This window comes from Magallana gigas, chromosome 9 (genome assembly GCF_963853765.1).
Source record: "Magallana gigas chromosome 9, xbMagGiga1.1, whole genome shotgun sequence".
Lineage (NCBI taxonomy): Eukaryota > Metazoa > Mollusca > Bivalvia > Ostreida > Ostreidae > Magallana > Magallana gigas.
The window spans coordinates 36,992,694-37,007,565 of NC_088861.1; the positions used below are offsets into that span (position 1 = coordinate 36,992,694).

General features: G+C 33.8%; 2 long non-coding RNA genes across 2 annotated transcripts; both read left to right on the plus strand.

The window, feature by feature from the left end:
• The first annotated feature begins 1,313 nt into the window (after positions 1-1,313).
• LOC136271568 (uncharacterized) lies at positions 1,314-14,475 on the plus strand. The gene is made up of 3 exons (XR_010709492.1): positions 1,314-1,805; positions 11,733-11,807; positions 12,283-14,475. It is a non-coding gene; the product is annotated as an uncharacterized lncRNA (long non-coding RNA).
• Positions 1,987-3,742, plus strand: LOC136271851 (uncharacterized). Its single transcript, XR_010709845.1, has 4 exons — positions 1,987-2,127; positions 2,324-2,498; positions 2,860-2,993; positions 3,705-3,742. It is a non-coding gene; the product is annotated as an uncharacterized lncRNA (long non-coding RNA).
• Positions 14,476-14,872: the final 397 nt, after the last annotated feature.

Genomic DNA, 14,872 nt, shown 5'->3' on the forward strand with positions numbered 1-14,872 from the left:
ACATTTAACAATAAAATGCTTTCTTTGATGATTGATGCGGGATATGAAGGTAACGACATTGCAGAAATAATACATAAAGATGCACCACCCTAGTGTCTGCACCCCTGACCCAAGAGCCATGAATTGTCCATTTTTGGTAGAAGTCTTGTATTTGATTCACATCGTTAGTTGTATTGTAAATTTTCTTATCATTCATATGGTGAGTTTAGAGGAAAGCAAAATTTGATTTATTTGTTCAAGTAAGCGCTGAATGAAAATTAAAAATAATTTAAGAGGCAGTCTACGATAGAACCATGCAAAATCAAAATTTTATAATGAAGGGTGTAGATTAATTTTCATAGTTTATCTGGATATATCTTAAGTATATTGTCTATTTTATCAAATTTTCATGGTTAAATTTATCTGCACCACTGAAATCCCCCAGATAAGACCATTACTATTTTTAGCTCATTATTCATAATAAATTTCATGCATGAATAAGGCTAATTTCATAGAGTCATTTAAGTATTAAATAGAGTTTAATCATACATGGAGTCAGATTCACATAACATCTGATACAAATACCTTTGATTTGGTGCACACATATTTTTTAATTCATTCGTTGATTTTAAGCTAGATGATCAAATATTATAATAAGATAGGTAATGTCCAAAACACACTACTTCTCTTAGTAGGATATAAAACCTCAAGAAACGTTTTAAATTTAGAGTTTCTTGGTTCAAACAATAGAATTGTCCATAAAAAAATATATATGAATGGGAATTTGGTTGCAAATAAATATTAAGCTTATATTCCGGTGTTTAAATTCGGGATTTTTACAAATTAAATTATCTCCCTTTGTGGAACTCTCGTGTAAAGAAGATAAAGAAGAATGATTGGAGAAAGCCAGATGTCAACAAAATGGATGGTTTGAAATGTAGTTTTGGTGAAAATTGTAAAGAGAAAGCAGATAATATACTTTAGGATTGTAAGAAAAACACTTCAGCACACTTGAGATTTTTTAAATGTACCTCTGAGTCAGATTTTGTACAAATACCAGAATCATCGTGCTGGTGTGCATGGGTTGAGGCTGTCAATTTTCAGCGGGCGTACATGTGCTAAAAACAGGCAGGAATATGGAATTCAGTGGAAAAGGAAAAGGAGAACATGCTGTCATTCACTACATAAACAATCTCAATCTGGCATAATCGCGAGTGGAATTACATTCATTCAAAGCCGAGAGATATGGATGAAGCTGAGCACACATTTTCCAACTGGTTCGGTAAGAAAAAATTGCCTTTACCCAATGACATAATTCTTAATATAACAAACCAAAAATATTTATATAACAGTACTCTTATGTGTACCAGTAAATATTGCTAGGACAAACTACATGTATGTATGCATAAAATAAATGCACATCAATATCAGATTAAAACTGCCCCCCTCCCAATTTGATTAGATATCTATGGAAAAGATATACAGTTCAGTTTTTATAGTGGTATAGTGTTCTAAACTTAAAATTTACTTGTTGAAATACTCATACAAATTTGAAAACCTATTTTTATTATTCAAGGAATGAATTAGTGCTTTTATAAACCCATGCTTGATCTCAATTTCCTTACCTGTTGTCACTGATAAATTATTGTTTTGATTATGAACAAAAACTCTGTTAAATGAACCAACGTTTACGGGGAAATTAATGCATAATGGACACATCAGAATGATCAGATGTTTGGAATTTTACCATTAATAGGTGTTCGCAGAAAACGCATTGAGAGAAAACTGTGTCAAGATTAATACAGATATGAAGGAGGAGTTGAAAGGTGTGTTTTTTACACAATTGATTGACTGAATTATTATGATGTATTCAACTCATAAAACTTTATTGTACATTACATATGAAACAGAAAATATAAATACAAAGGAGTTGAGGAGTACTACATGTAAGAACAAATTATAGTTTCTTTTATTCCATGCATTTCTTTTTAATATGATTTTTTAGGAATAAGAACGGACAGAGTATACAATATTTCAGAAGCCTTGGACCTTGAAAATATTTCAGGCCATTCAAAGCCGCATGCTTTTAAAATAATTAAGGAAGACGCAAAAGCGACGATTTTTTGGAAGAAATGGTCGACCGATCGGGTATGTGTAGTAATTAAAGCTACACTTTACAGCTGTTGCATAGATATAATATAAATATAAAGCGTCGTATCTTTTAAAGAACGATGGTCATCGGTTTAAACAAATGATTACTACAAGTAGTAGATAGTCAATTTCCTTGATGCTTAAAATTGAGAAAATATTTTCCGTCACATAATTTTTTTCTGATAAATTTCAGATATGGCAAAAATGTGAAGGAACCCTTCTTAAGGATAATGCATTAGTATTTAGGAAACTTAGTCCATGTGTGGACGATCTTGACATGGAAAGGCTTGAGCGGGACGTGAGGGGCTCGTACAGATATTTTACAAAAAATGAGGACAAACAGTGGTGGGAAAATTTTTTTGCCGAAGGTATTCAGTGTAACTGATTTTAAACCACGAGATACAATAACCAAGCTTTCACTAAAATTATGATACTATATTTCAAAACATTATTTTATAATTAAAAACCATCAAAATGTTTCCCAAAGTTCCTTGCCTGTTTCAACATGTATATTTAATGTGAACACCCGTCCGGTCTTGTGAATGGTGAAGCGTATAATTGTGGTATTGGATGAGAGAGAGAGAGAGAGAGAGAGAGAGAGAGAGAGAGAGAGAGAGTCGTTTAGTGGTCAATGTTCGGTTGCATGGTTTGATGCATACATAATTATTACATAAAGTCCATGCTGATATAATTTTAAAGAAATGAAATAAAGATATTGATGTACTTTAGTCAATGAAGAGTATGATTCAGACGACGAAGATGATGGAATTGCAGAGCAATTATTGGATAAAAAAAGGCAGAATTCCCCAAACACTGAAGATCTAGAGGTTCACATTTCCGACACAGAGGACCCTATTCCCCCAGTAATTTATTTGTTATATACAATATTTTGATATATTTAGCCCATGAATCGTAAACTTCCAAATCAGTTTATACTTTAAGCAATTTTTGTTGTCATGTCTAATGTTGATACTTCTCTTGTCACTGCCTTAAATTTAGAATTTGAAAAAAATAAATGAAAGTAATTTTCTCATACCCGAGAAATGTTAGAACATATCATCGAAGAATCCTCCAAGAAATAATGTAAATGAATTCTAATCTGATGCGTACTACCTTAAATCTGACATGAATTCATAATCATGCGTCATTCCCATTCACGTTCGACTACTGTAAACTACGTTTTTACATGTACTTAATTCCGCGATTCCGCTGTTTTGTATAAAACTGTATATTTTTTTGAAAGAATTGTAAATTGGTTTAAATCTGGTTGTAACGCGCTTTCTGATTGGCTAAAAAAAATTTATATCGTATAAAGAATGTTGATACTTTATTTTTTAAAATATTACCCGTCCCAATGTAGGCATTTTACCCGAACTAATGGCCTCTACTTTTTTTAGTTTATCAGCTAGGATTAAAAACTTTATAGTAAAGCATACTAAAACTGTTTTAACAGAAAACGACAAAGTGAAAGGCAAACAGGACAACCGATTATGCCAAAATATATATAATTAGAAACCCAAATAACATACATAATATATCTATTATATGCTTACTACTTATTTTGAAAATGATAGGTTGTCATTGGAAAGAGGCGGAAAGAAGCGGTCCCTCCATGTACTATAGTGGGGATGATGGCATTAATGGATGTCCCTCGGTACGCCGGCGAGTGGCCACAGATAGGCCAGATAATATCTCATGAAGGGGATGAGGTAGACATACACTGGTATGGTGGAAGCAAGACATCCCCATGGAAACCTTGTAAAAGGAGCGTGCCGGGTGAGCGAGGAAGAAGAACGGACTGGGTGGAAAAATGTTTAACATCACATATAGTTTCAACATTCAAGCTTACAGGGTCTGGAAATATTCCTAGACATATAAAAGACATTGTTGAAAACTATCATGATTAAATTAAACTTTTGCTTGTGTTTAGTATTTCAGGTATATATTTGGCCGCTATGTTCCACAATTAACCTTGCATTTCATTTATTATATTAAATTGATAAGTACATATTATTTACTTAGGTTTGACCATTGTAACCGGAGTGTAATCAATCGGAGGCGGTAATCTGGCCGCTCCGTCCCAGGATCTGTATTTTTTAAGATGAATTTAATTCTAACATTACATGTAATAGATAATTGACCATGTAACCGGAGTGTAATCAATCGGAGGCGGTAATCTGGCCGCTCCGTCATCAGTATTTTTGTTTTGAATTTAATTATTGACCATTGTAACCATAGTGTAATCAATCGGAGTCGGTAATCTGGCCGGTCCGTCCCAGGATCCGTATTTTTTAAGATGAATTTAATTCTAACATTACATGTTATAGATAATTGACCATTGTAACCGGAGTGTAATCAATCGGAGGCGGTAATCTGGCCGCTCCGTCCCAGTATCCGTATTTTTTAGAATGAATTTAATTATTGACCATTGTAACCAGAGTGTAATCAATCGGAGGCGGTAACCTGGCCGCTCCGTCCCAGTATCCATATTTTTTAGAATGAATTTAATTATTGACCATTGTAACCAGAGTGTAATCAATCGGAGGCGGTAACCTGGCCGCTCCGTCCCAGTATCCGTATTTTTTAAGATGAATTTAATTATTGACCATTGTAACCAGAGTGTTATCAATCGGAGGCGGTAATCTGGCCGCTCCTTCCCAGTATCCATATTTTTTAATTCTAACATTACATGTTATAGATTATTGACCATTGTAACCGGAGTGTAATCAATCGGAGGCGGTAATCTGGCCGCTCTGTCTTCAGTATTTTTTATTATGAATTTAATTCTTGACCATTGTAACCAGATTGTAATCAATCGGAGGCGGTAATTTGGCCGCTCCGTCACAGTATCCGTATTTTTAATGATTAATTAAATTCTTACATAACATGTAATTGAATATTGACCATTGTAACCAGTGTGTAAATTAATTCTAACATTACATGTTATAGATTTATTGACCATTGTAACCAGAGTGTAATCAATCGGAGGCGGTAATCTGGCCGCTCCGTCCCAGTATCCATATTTTTTAATTCTAACATTACATGTTATAGATTTATTGACCATTGTAACCAGAGTGTAATCAATCGGAGGCGGTAATCTGGCCGCTCCGTCCCAGTATCTATATCTTTTAATTCTAACATTACATTTTATAGATTTATTGACCATTGTAACCAGAGTGTAATCAATCGGAGGCGGTAATCTGGCCGCTCCGTACCAGTATCTGTATTTTTTAATTCTAACATTACATGTTATAGATTTATTGACCATTGTAACCAGAGTGTAATCAATCGGAGGCGGTAATCTGGCCGCTCCGTCCCAGTATCCATATTTTTTAATTCTAACATTACATGTTATAGATTATTGACCATTGTAAACGGAGTGTAATCAATCGGAGGCGGTAATCTGGCCGCTCCGTCCCAGTATCCATATTTTTTAATTCTAACATTACATGTTATAGATTATTGACCATTGTAACCGGAGTGTAATCAGTCGGAGGCGGTAATCTGGCCGCTCTGTCATCAGTATTTTTTATTATGAATTTAATTCTTGACCATTGTAACCAGATTGTAATCAATCGGAGGCGGTAATTTGGCCGCTCCGTCCCAGTATCCGTATTTTTAATGATTAATTAAATTCTTACATAGCATGTAATTGAATATTGACCATTGTAACCAGTGTGTAAATTAATTCTTACATTACATGTTATTGATTATTGACCATTGTAATCAGAGTGTAATCAATCGGAGGCGGTAATTTGGCCGCTCTGATCCCAATATATGTATTGATTCATTTATTACATAACATTTATAAATATATTACATTTAGACTTTTTTCGACTTCATCAAATGGAATTGGAGTGTTATTTCATTGGGGATGGTATTCTGGCCACAACAATCCAATTACCTGTATTAACTCACTTGTTACGCAACAATTAATTATTACATTACATGTCACTACATGCCTTTTTGAGTAATCATTGTAACTGGGGTGTTTTCTATCGAGGGCGGTAATCTGGCCGCTTCAATTCCAAATACTTTGTATTTATATGTATTACATAACATGTAATGATTACATCATATCTTATTATGTCTTCATCATTGTTGCTGGAGTGTCATCCATCGGAGGCGGTAATCTGGCCGCTCCATTGCTGTTCATTTATCATTTAAATTTTAACATGCAATTAAATATATAAATACTAATGTGACTAAACCAAGAAAGTTTTAAATGTGTTTTGTATTGTCAGAATGGTAACGGTATAACAAAAAAAGCTACGAAGAACTATGTAGTTCACTGTTTATTATATACCTATTGACTGGCTATGAGGACGCTAGCAAGTTTACTGTTCCCCGAGACAGGAACTATTTTACAAGGAGAAGCAAGTTAAAAAGTATTTTATTATACCAAATAGTACTTGATTTGTTGGCGATGCAGATTTCTTTATGATATAAACAATTGCAAATTACAGTAATCGGCATCAAAATTTAACTGAGCGACTCAGATAACACCTGAGGTGTTCCAGGTTAAAAACATGAGGGAAATAGAATGCTTCCAGTGAATAGTTTAGACAATATAGCACGGGAACTTATATTCACTGAGGTAAAATAAACTCGTATAAATCATATGCAATCGCTATATATAAATACATGTGGATGTTAAATCTTTTCCTAAAATATATATAAAAGATTTTGACACAATATTAGCTATAAACAAAGATTATGCGAGAAACTTATCCGATTAACTGATTAAAAGGGTCGGAACGATGGAGACCGGTAAAAAAAAAAAGTAAAGGGTTTGTCGTATGAAATAAAATTCTAGTATACATGTACCAGAAAAAAGCGAAATGCTGTTAATTTCCGTAGCACAAGCTAGAACCCCCAGTGTCCATAGTGCTTGGATTAACTGGTTAGTGACCCATACGCATAAGCACAAAAGCGCACACCATGCAGTTATGTTACAAAGCTAGCTAGCATACTACAGAGGGTGTTTAAGGATCAGAGGGTGCATATACTACAGAATAAAACAGATTAAGAAAAATTCAAATTGGAAATGTAAGAGTTATGTGAAGTGCGTGTAATATAGCTATAGGAGTGACGCATAATAAGCACATATAGGGAAGTTATATAAAGCATAAAAAATAACACTGAAAACATGCATTTTGCTAATAGGTCTACATGAAATAGTGTGCATGCTATAGAAATATATTGTGGATGCTATAGAAATATATTGTGCATACTAAGAGTTATAATTAACAATGAAGTACACTCGCAATCTAAATACGCAATATCATTCTGTATACAAAATAAATCTCTCTCTCTCTCTCTCTCTCTCTCTCTCTCTCTCTCTCTCTCTCTCTCTCTCTCTCTCTCTCAGGACATGTGGTTAAAACCATGCTGAATCTTAGGTTTTCGCTTCATGACGTAACAGTTGGTCTTTCGTCATTTTGCAGTGGATTTTGTTAGACTTGCACACTAAAACCGGCGCTTTTAAATGCAATGAAATACAAGGGTGGATCCTGAAATTTATAGATTTCAGATGGAGTTTTCAAGTACAGGGGTTCTTAATTTCTCCAGATCCTTTATATACCTAATGCTACTGGTGGTTGGAATCAAGTTTGTAAAAAAAAAAAAATCAATTTACCGGTAAAAAATCAAGGTTCTTTCCAGCCCTCCTCCCTTTGTAGTGGGGAGAGGGGTGTGAAACAATATCACAATAATTTTACCACTTTCCATCATTTGCATAAACAAAACAAAACCTGGTATATACATTGTATATAATCCGCAAATAATTATCAAAATGTTGCAGACCCATACATGTTTAATTTAGAATATTGGTTGAACAATAGTATACATCATCTATTTGTAACACGGTTGGATCCACCTATACTCTCTCAGTGCTTGGGGTAAATATGACGTCACAGCGGAAGTGACGCTACCAGCGTCTGCAGTGAGCGGAGGAGGAAGGATGCCTTCTTTTATGGCAGCCGTGTATATTGTATATTTGACAATTTACAGTTAACTGAGCGGTTTTTTTTTCTGTAGCAAAGTTCACGCGGTGGATAAAATGTGCAAGGTTAGTGAAATTGACATGGTATAACTGCCAAGGCTTGACCTCGGAAGTTTCGGTAGAGTGTGAAATTTACGCTAGCTTGTGATGAATTCTGCAATGTTTTGGTTACATTGCCTGAGCAGTATTTGAAGTGAAAGGATATTTATTCCCTTTGTATCTTTTAATAATTTCTTCGGCGAAATTGAACTGGAGAAAGGGGGTGGGGGGTGGGGTTAGTCATGCCAGGCATGACTAACCCCCTATTACGCGTGCGCCAAATAAAGGGGGGGGGGGTTAGTCGTGCCTGGCATGACTAACCCCCAACTACGCATGCGCTAACTGATACTGAAGAAATAAAGAGAGATTGAACAAAATGAATAAAAAAAAAAAGAACACCAGCACATTCAATGCCATGAAATAAAATAAATTAAACAAAATAAAACACACAAAATGAAATAAAAAAAACCAATAAACAAATACAAGTTTTAACTGACTTGAATGAATAAAATATCAGGGATGTTGAAATCATAGACCAATCCACACTTTACAAAAGTTATCTCCCTTGGCCGCCATCTTTGGGGAAAAACCCATATATTTCTCATAGTAGCCTTTGTAGTTTAGAGGATTGTAACTTCGTCATTTGACATTAGAAATCGGTTTCCTTTGTGAATTTTGATTGCCCCAAGTTGGGGCAAACCACACATCAAAGGAATAAATTAAATCCTAATAGATTTCTTCACAGGACGCCCAAATATTTGGTTGCATAAAGAAGGGAAAGGTTGTTTTTTTTCCCTTTTGACCTTTGGGTTGACCCCGCAAAGGGGAACAACTTTTGCAAAGTGTGGATTGGACTATTCCTTTAAGTTTCAACTATAGTCTGTATAACCCAATATTTATAAGGGAAATTTATGTTAGTTGACTAAGTTAGTTGGAACTAACACAACAGACAATAAAAATTCAAGTTAGTTGTCTAAGTTAGTCTAACTAAGGGCAATTTTCTTGAAAGCCCTAAATTCCAAGAATCAAAATAATTCCAAATTCAAATAATACTCTGTTAATATGTTTTACGGTGCGACCGTTGGGGCGAGCACAGCATGTGATCAAACAATGAATTATAATAAATTAATAAAATAAAATAAATAACGTGAAATTTGAATGCCAAAAAATAAAACATACCTATTTTTCAGTAAATTTTCATTATTCATAGTTTATAAGATTTGTTATAATTTATTTATATGTAGAACAATAGTTTAATCTCAGATACAATGTTGTTAAATAATAAAGATTTTAATATATAAATATTCATTGCACTGCATCTCCTCTTTTAAAGTGATTGTGATTATGATTGATTGATTGATTTCCCCCTTTTTTTTGCAGTAGACATTTTTTCTTAAACTTACATATAAAACTTGACTCATCATAGAGCTCCCCCCATGCTAAAATTTTTTTCATTTTTGTCAATTTATACATAGAAAATCGACTTACCATGGATTTGCCCCTCCACTTAAAAAAAAATAATTAATGTTTAATTTTATTTTTAATTTACGCTTAAAAATATTTCCTTACCATGTTAAAAGAACATGGTGTTGCCCCCCCCCCCCCCCCCCCCCGCATGTAATAAATGGAAGTGAAAATAAAGAAACCATTGAACTGCTAAAGAGCTGAAGGATTAGAATTTTCATGATTTATTTTTCTTTTTGCTTGCAAAGATTTTTTGGATGGGGCTGCCATCCACCCACCCACCCCCTTTAAAAAAAGGTGCTGCTACGTATAACGTTACGTTTCAGGAAATTACCGTAATTATAGTGAATAAAATATTTGTGAGCATTCATCCAAATTAGTGCAATTTACAACTGTTTCCTGTATCTGAAGAAATGTCCTTATTCGTCAGCTGTTCTTTATCTTAGCCTTTGCAAGATTTTAAGAGGATTTTGGTCATTTCAGCAGATTTACAATAACTTCAATTAGAGTAATTTCCCCTTATCAGTGCTTATTGTGACGTCAAAGCTGACGTTGGTTAAGTGTCGTCTTACTCTTTAAAACTCCCCTGAGAAATAAAAGTATGCGAAGTATACTGTTTTATTTACTTAAAAAGCATGATGTTCTTAAAATTACACATCTTATACCGAGCGCAGCGAGAGGCGGGCGAAGCCCGCCTCGCGAAGCGAGGATTAATGGTAACACGTATATATAAGAAAATCAGTGAAAAATGAAAGTTGAATCAGGGGTACTAAGGCCCAAAAAAATTTCTTCCAGCCCTGGGCGCCGCCATATTGGCAGCCATTTTGTTTTTAAAAAGTTAGTTCTATCATTGATTGACTGGCACTTATCGATGTTTATTGCCCCTAAATTCGATTAAATAAGTTACAGTGTTTCAATAGAAGGCAATTTGAATTAAAAGAAATTAAAAAAGGAAACTAGATAAGTTTCAATAGCGCTTCAATTATGAAACACGACTTGTTCTATGTATGTCTTATCAAAATACCGGTATCAGATGGAAAATAAAAACATTAACATCAAGGAACTGATCTTTTTGATACTGAATGAAGTATTCAATTTTATTACATTGGCATTCATATGAATTAAATTGATGAACAATAAAAGAAGAAATTAAAAAAAATTCGGAATCACGTAACTCTCTTCGGCTATTTCCGAAGACAAAACTTGAACATTATACGTCTGAAATATGACGTCATAATGTAGACTGAGCACGCGACGTTTAGTTTAACTTTGACGAATGATTTGAGTTAGTCTCGTTCAACCAGACGCTCGGCTGTCTCCGTAAAACTCCGACGAGCAGAGAGGCTCTCTTGCTCGTCGGAGTTTTACGGAGACAGCCGAGCGTCTGGTTGAACGAGACTAGATTTGAGTAGGCAACCATGCTGGCGGATCCTACTTTTTGCGTTTTTAATAGATTTTGTCTGCACTGTGTTAAATCTGCGCTCGATCGGTCCAACGGTCACACCGTTTACATATTAAGCTTTTCAAAGGTTTTACTTTGATTCTCGGGAGAACGTGATGTTGGAACGTGAGGTTGGAAACCATTGGTACTATGAATTGTGGGTCAAAATTTACTGACTCCGAAAAAATATATCGGATCAATGTGTAAACGTTTGTGACGTCACACGATTATTTTTGATTGAAAGTGTACTGAGGTGAACTTTAGAGGTAACATTGACTGTGTATGTCGCTTACATCGTTATTGTTTTTACTGTCTAAATTTGTCTTGCTGATTCTCGTGAGAGTGTGAAGTGATAAAAATTGCCATGATTACACGGAACTACTGGGACGATTAAAACGATGCATTACTGGTCCGATTTACTGACGCCAAAAAAATCCGTTGAATGAATGTGCAACTATAGTCCGAATTTTCTATTCACACACGCCTTGCCGGTAGAGCTCGCTTCGCGCCGGCGCTGCGCGCCGGCGAGCTGCGCTCGCTATTAGATATTGTGTATGAAAATCAGAAATAAGATTTGGCTATATTTTTGTTAATATATAGACTACATATACATTACCGGTATATTAGATATACATTATATGTACTCTTTTGTAGAAATATGCTGTTTATTAGAGAGAACTACAGATTCTGAAGCAATGGACGCTGATATATCTTTTTCTAACCCAAGAGGTATAACAGTGAAAAAATATTACATGATGTACAAGATGATTAATGACGCATACTTGGCATTATTATCATAGATTATCATAGATATTCCAAATATGAATTTTTTGACCCTTTTCATTATTGCCGCATGGGTGGTATATATGTTTCTTGAACTGTATGGTTGAATTTCAGTTTTACAGTTCAATGAGTTTAAATGTGATTCAGGCACAAGGACAATGCTAAATGTAGATAAAAGTCACTGTGATCATCTTAGGGATCGAGGTCATTCAAAGATTGGCTGCCACTTGAAATGATTATCATATGTAAATTTTACAATGCATAATTTTTTCTTAAATGTCATATAGTTGTTATTAAAGCTGTCAATGCTTTACATGTGTATTATAGTGGTACATATATGTGTGTATCCAACAGCTGAGTTTAGTCTAATACTTTGAATACATATATTTTAATGAATATACCGGTATATATTTATTTTCAGATTTTGATCTTCTGTCATCTCAGAAAACTGTGGGGTCTGATCAGTCCAAAGATGAAAGAACAGAGCATGAAATCTTAAATGAAGCTGTGAAATTATTGTCATATGGAAAGTACTCCCCTGTAAAATCACAGCCATCTATGAATCTTGATCAACTTCAGTATTCAAAGAGAATTGTGATACATGCATGAATTCATATTATTATATTTTCATGTTAAATACTACTCGAAAACCATTGTCAACCTCCGCTTCGCGTCGGTTGACAATGGTGTCCTTGGGGTGTCAATTTCAACTGTTACCCTCCCAAACAGGCACTTTTTATATAATGTTAGTCCTCTAATAGCACTACATGTGTATGAGTTGATGACGTAAGTCTTCTAATAGCGCTACAGGTATAAATTGATTATTTTAGGCCATTAATAGACAAACATGTATCAATTGAGGATGTAAGCTAGATAATAGCACTTCATTAATGATTTGATGATAAGAGTTGTCTAACATCACTTGTATGAATTGATGATGTTATTTGGCCAAAAGTGCTACATGTATGAATGTTGGCTAGTAGCTCTATACATGTATGAATTAATGATGTTAGTTATTTAATAGTGCTACATGTATGAATTGATAATTTTATTTGTCTAATAGTGCTACAAGAAGGAATTGATGATGTAAGTTTGCTAAAAACATTACATAATTAATATATGAATTGATGTTGTCTGTTCTATAATAGCATTTCATGTACGAATGATGATGTTAGTCCTCTATTAGCACTACATATATATGAATTGATAATGTTTTTGTACTACCGGTAATAGCGCTACAGGTATGAATTGATTGTTATTTGGCCAATAGCGCTACGTGTATCAATTGAGGATGTAAACTTTATGAATGATTTGATGATAAAAGTTGACTTATAGCACTAGTGTGAATTGATGGTGTTACCTGGCTAGCTAATTGTGCTATACGTTTGAATTGATGATGTTCTTAGACTAGTAGCGCCACATGTATGAATTGATGAGGTTACATGTATTTGGCTAACAGCGCTACATGAATTATTGATGTTATTTGGCCAATAGTGAAACATGTACATACATGAATTAATGATCATTGTTATCTTAAATTGCTACATGTTTAAATTGATGATGTTATTTGGCAAATAGTGATTCATGTATGAATTGATGTTGTTTGGTTATCAGTGCTATATGTATGAATCAATAATGTTATTTAGCTTTTAATGCAACATGTATGAATGATGATAAAGGTTGTTCAATAGCACTACATGTATGAATTTATGATTTTATTTGACTAAAAGATAAGTGCTACATGTGTGAATTGTTGGTGTTTGGTTATTAGTGCTACATGTATAAATTGATGGTAATACATGTATTTGTCTAACAGTGTTAAATGTATGAATTGAAAATAGATGTCTTATACGGCTACATGTATAAATTAATGATTTTATTTTACTAATAGCACTACATGTATGAATTGATGTTGTTATTTGGCCAAAAGTGATACATGTATTAATTGATAATAGTTGTCCACTATTGCTACATGTATAAATTGATGATTTTACTTGACTAATAGCACTACATGTATTATTGATGATGTTATTTGGCTAATAGGGATACATGTATTAATTGATGATGATAACTTTCTAAATTTAAATTAATTGCACATCTCTGTCTTTTTTTCGTATGTAACTGAATAATGAATATTTCAATTCACTGATTTTGTATCTTTTTTTCTGAAATTAAAATTCTCTTTCCGATGTATTCATTGTAGGTTGAAATTTGGTTGTATTGCATATTTTATTTCATAGCTTTGTAAACAATGGCTTTTCATATTTCATGAAAATAACTGCAATAATTTGGTCTTTGCTTTTTGCTCCATTTGAAGCAAAGGCTCATTACAAGTATTTCTTATAAATGAGTGTTACATGTAGGCTTTTCAGGATTTTTTTTTCATATCAGGTGGTTATATGTACATTTTGAAGTTTATAACTGTAACAAATAATCCATGAATATTAAACAGGTTATTTATTAAGTTAAAGATTGTTATTTGCTGTGTTCTTCTCAGATATCATCTTAACAATATACTTATGTTGTAAACTCTGCTCAAAAATACAAATGTATATGATTAAAAAAAATGTTTGATATGTACATTCATTTAAATTTGAATACATGTAACATGAAATCCATTGTTATTGTATTTTAACAGTTTTATGTCAAAGCGGATGCTTATATAAATTGAGGTGCTGTGGGACATAATTCGATTTTAATATGGATTAATGTACATTGTGATTGAAATACTTTCACCGGTTTAAAATTTTCAAATTTTACAATATTTAACCAAAAAAGAGCTTTTAAAAATATTTGGAGAGGTAAAAATTGTAAAAACCCAGAGCGGGAGTCAAACTCATGACTTACAGATTCGTAGTACACCCTCTAACCCACTGCGCGTCGCTGTTAGGTGACAAACTTAATGGTCCAAGTTTCCTTTCAATTGCAGCCCCCCCCCCCCCCCCGCCTGAGGGCAATTCATAGTAATTCTGTGTGTTTAATTTTTAAGACTACTTAATTCTCCATTACTA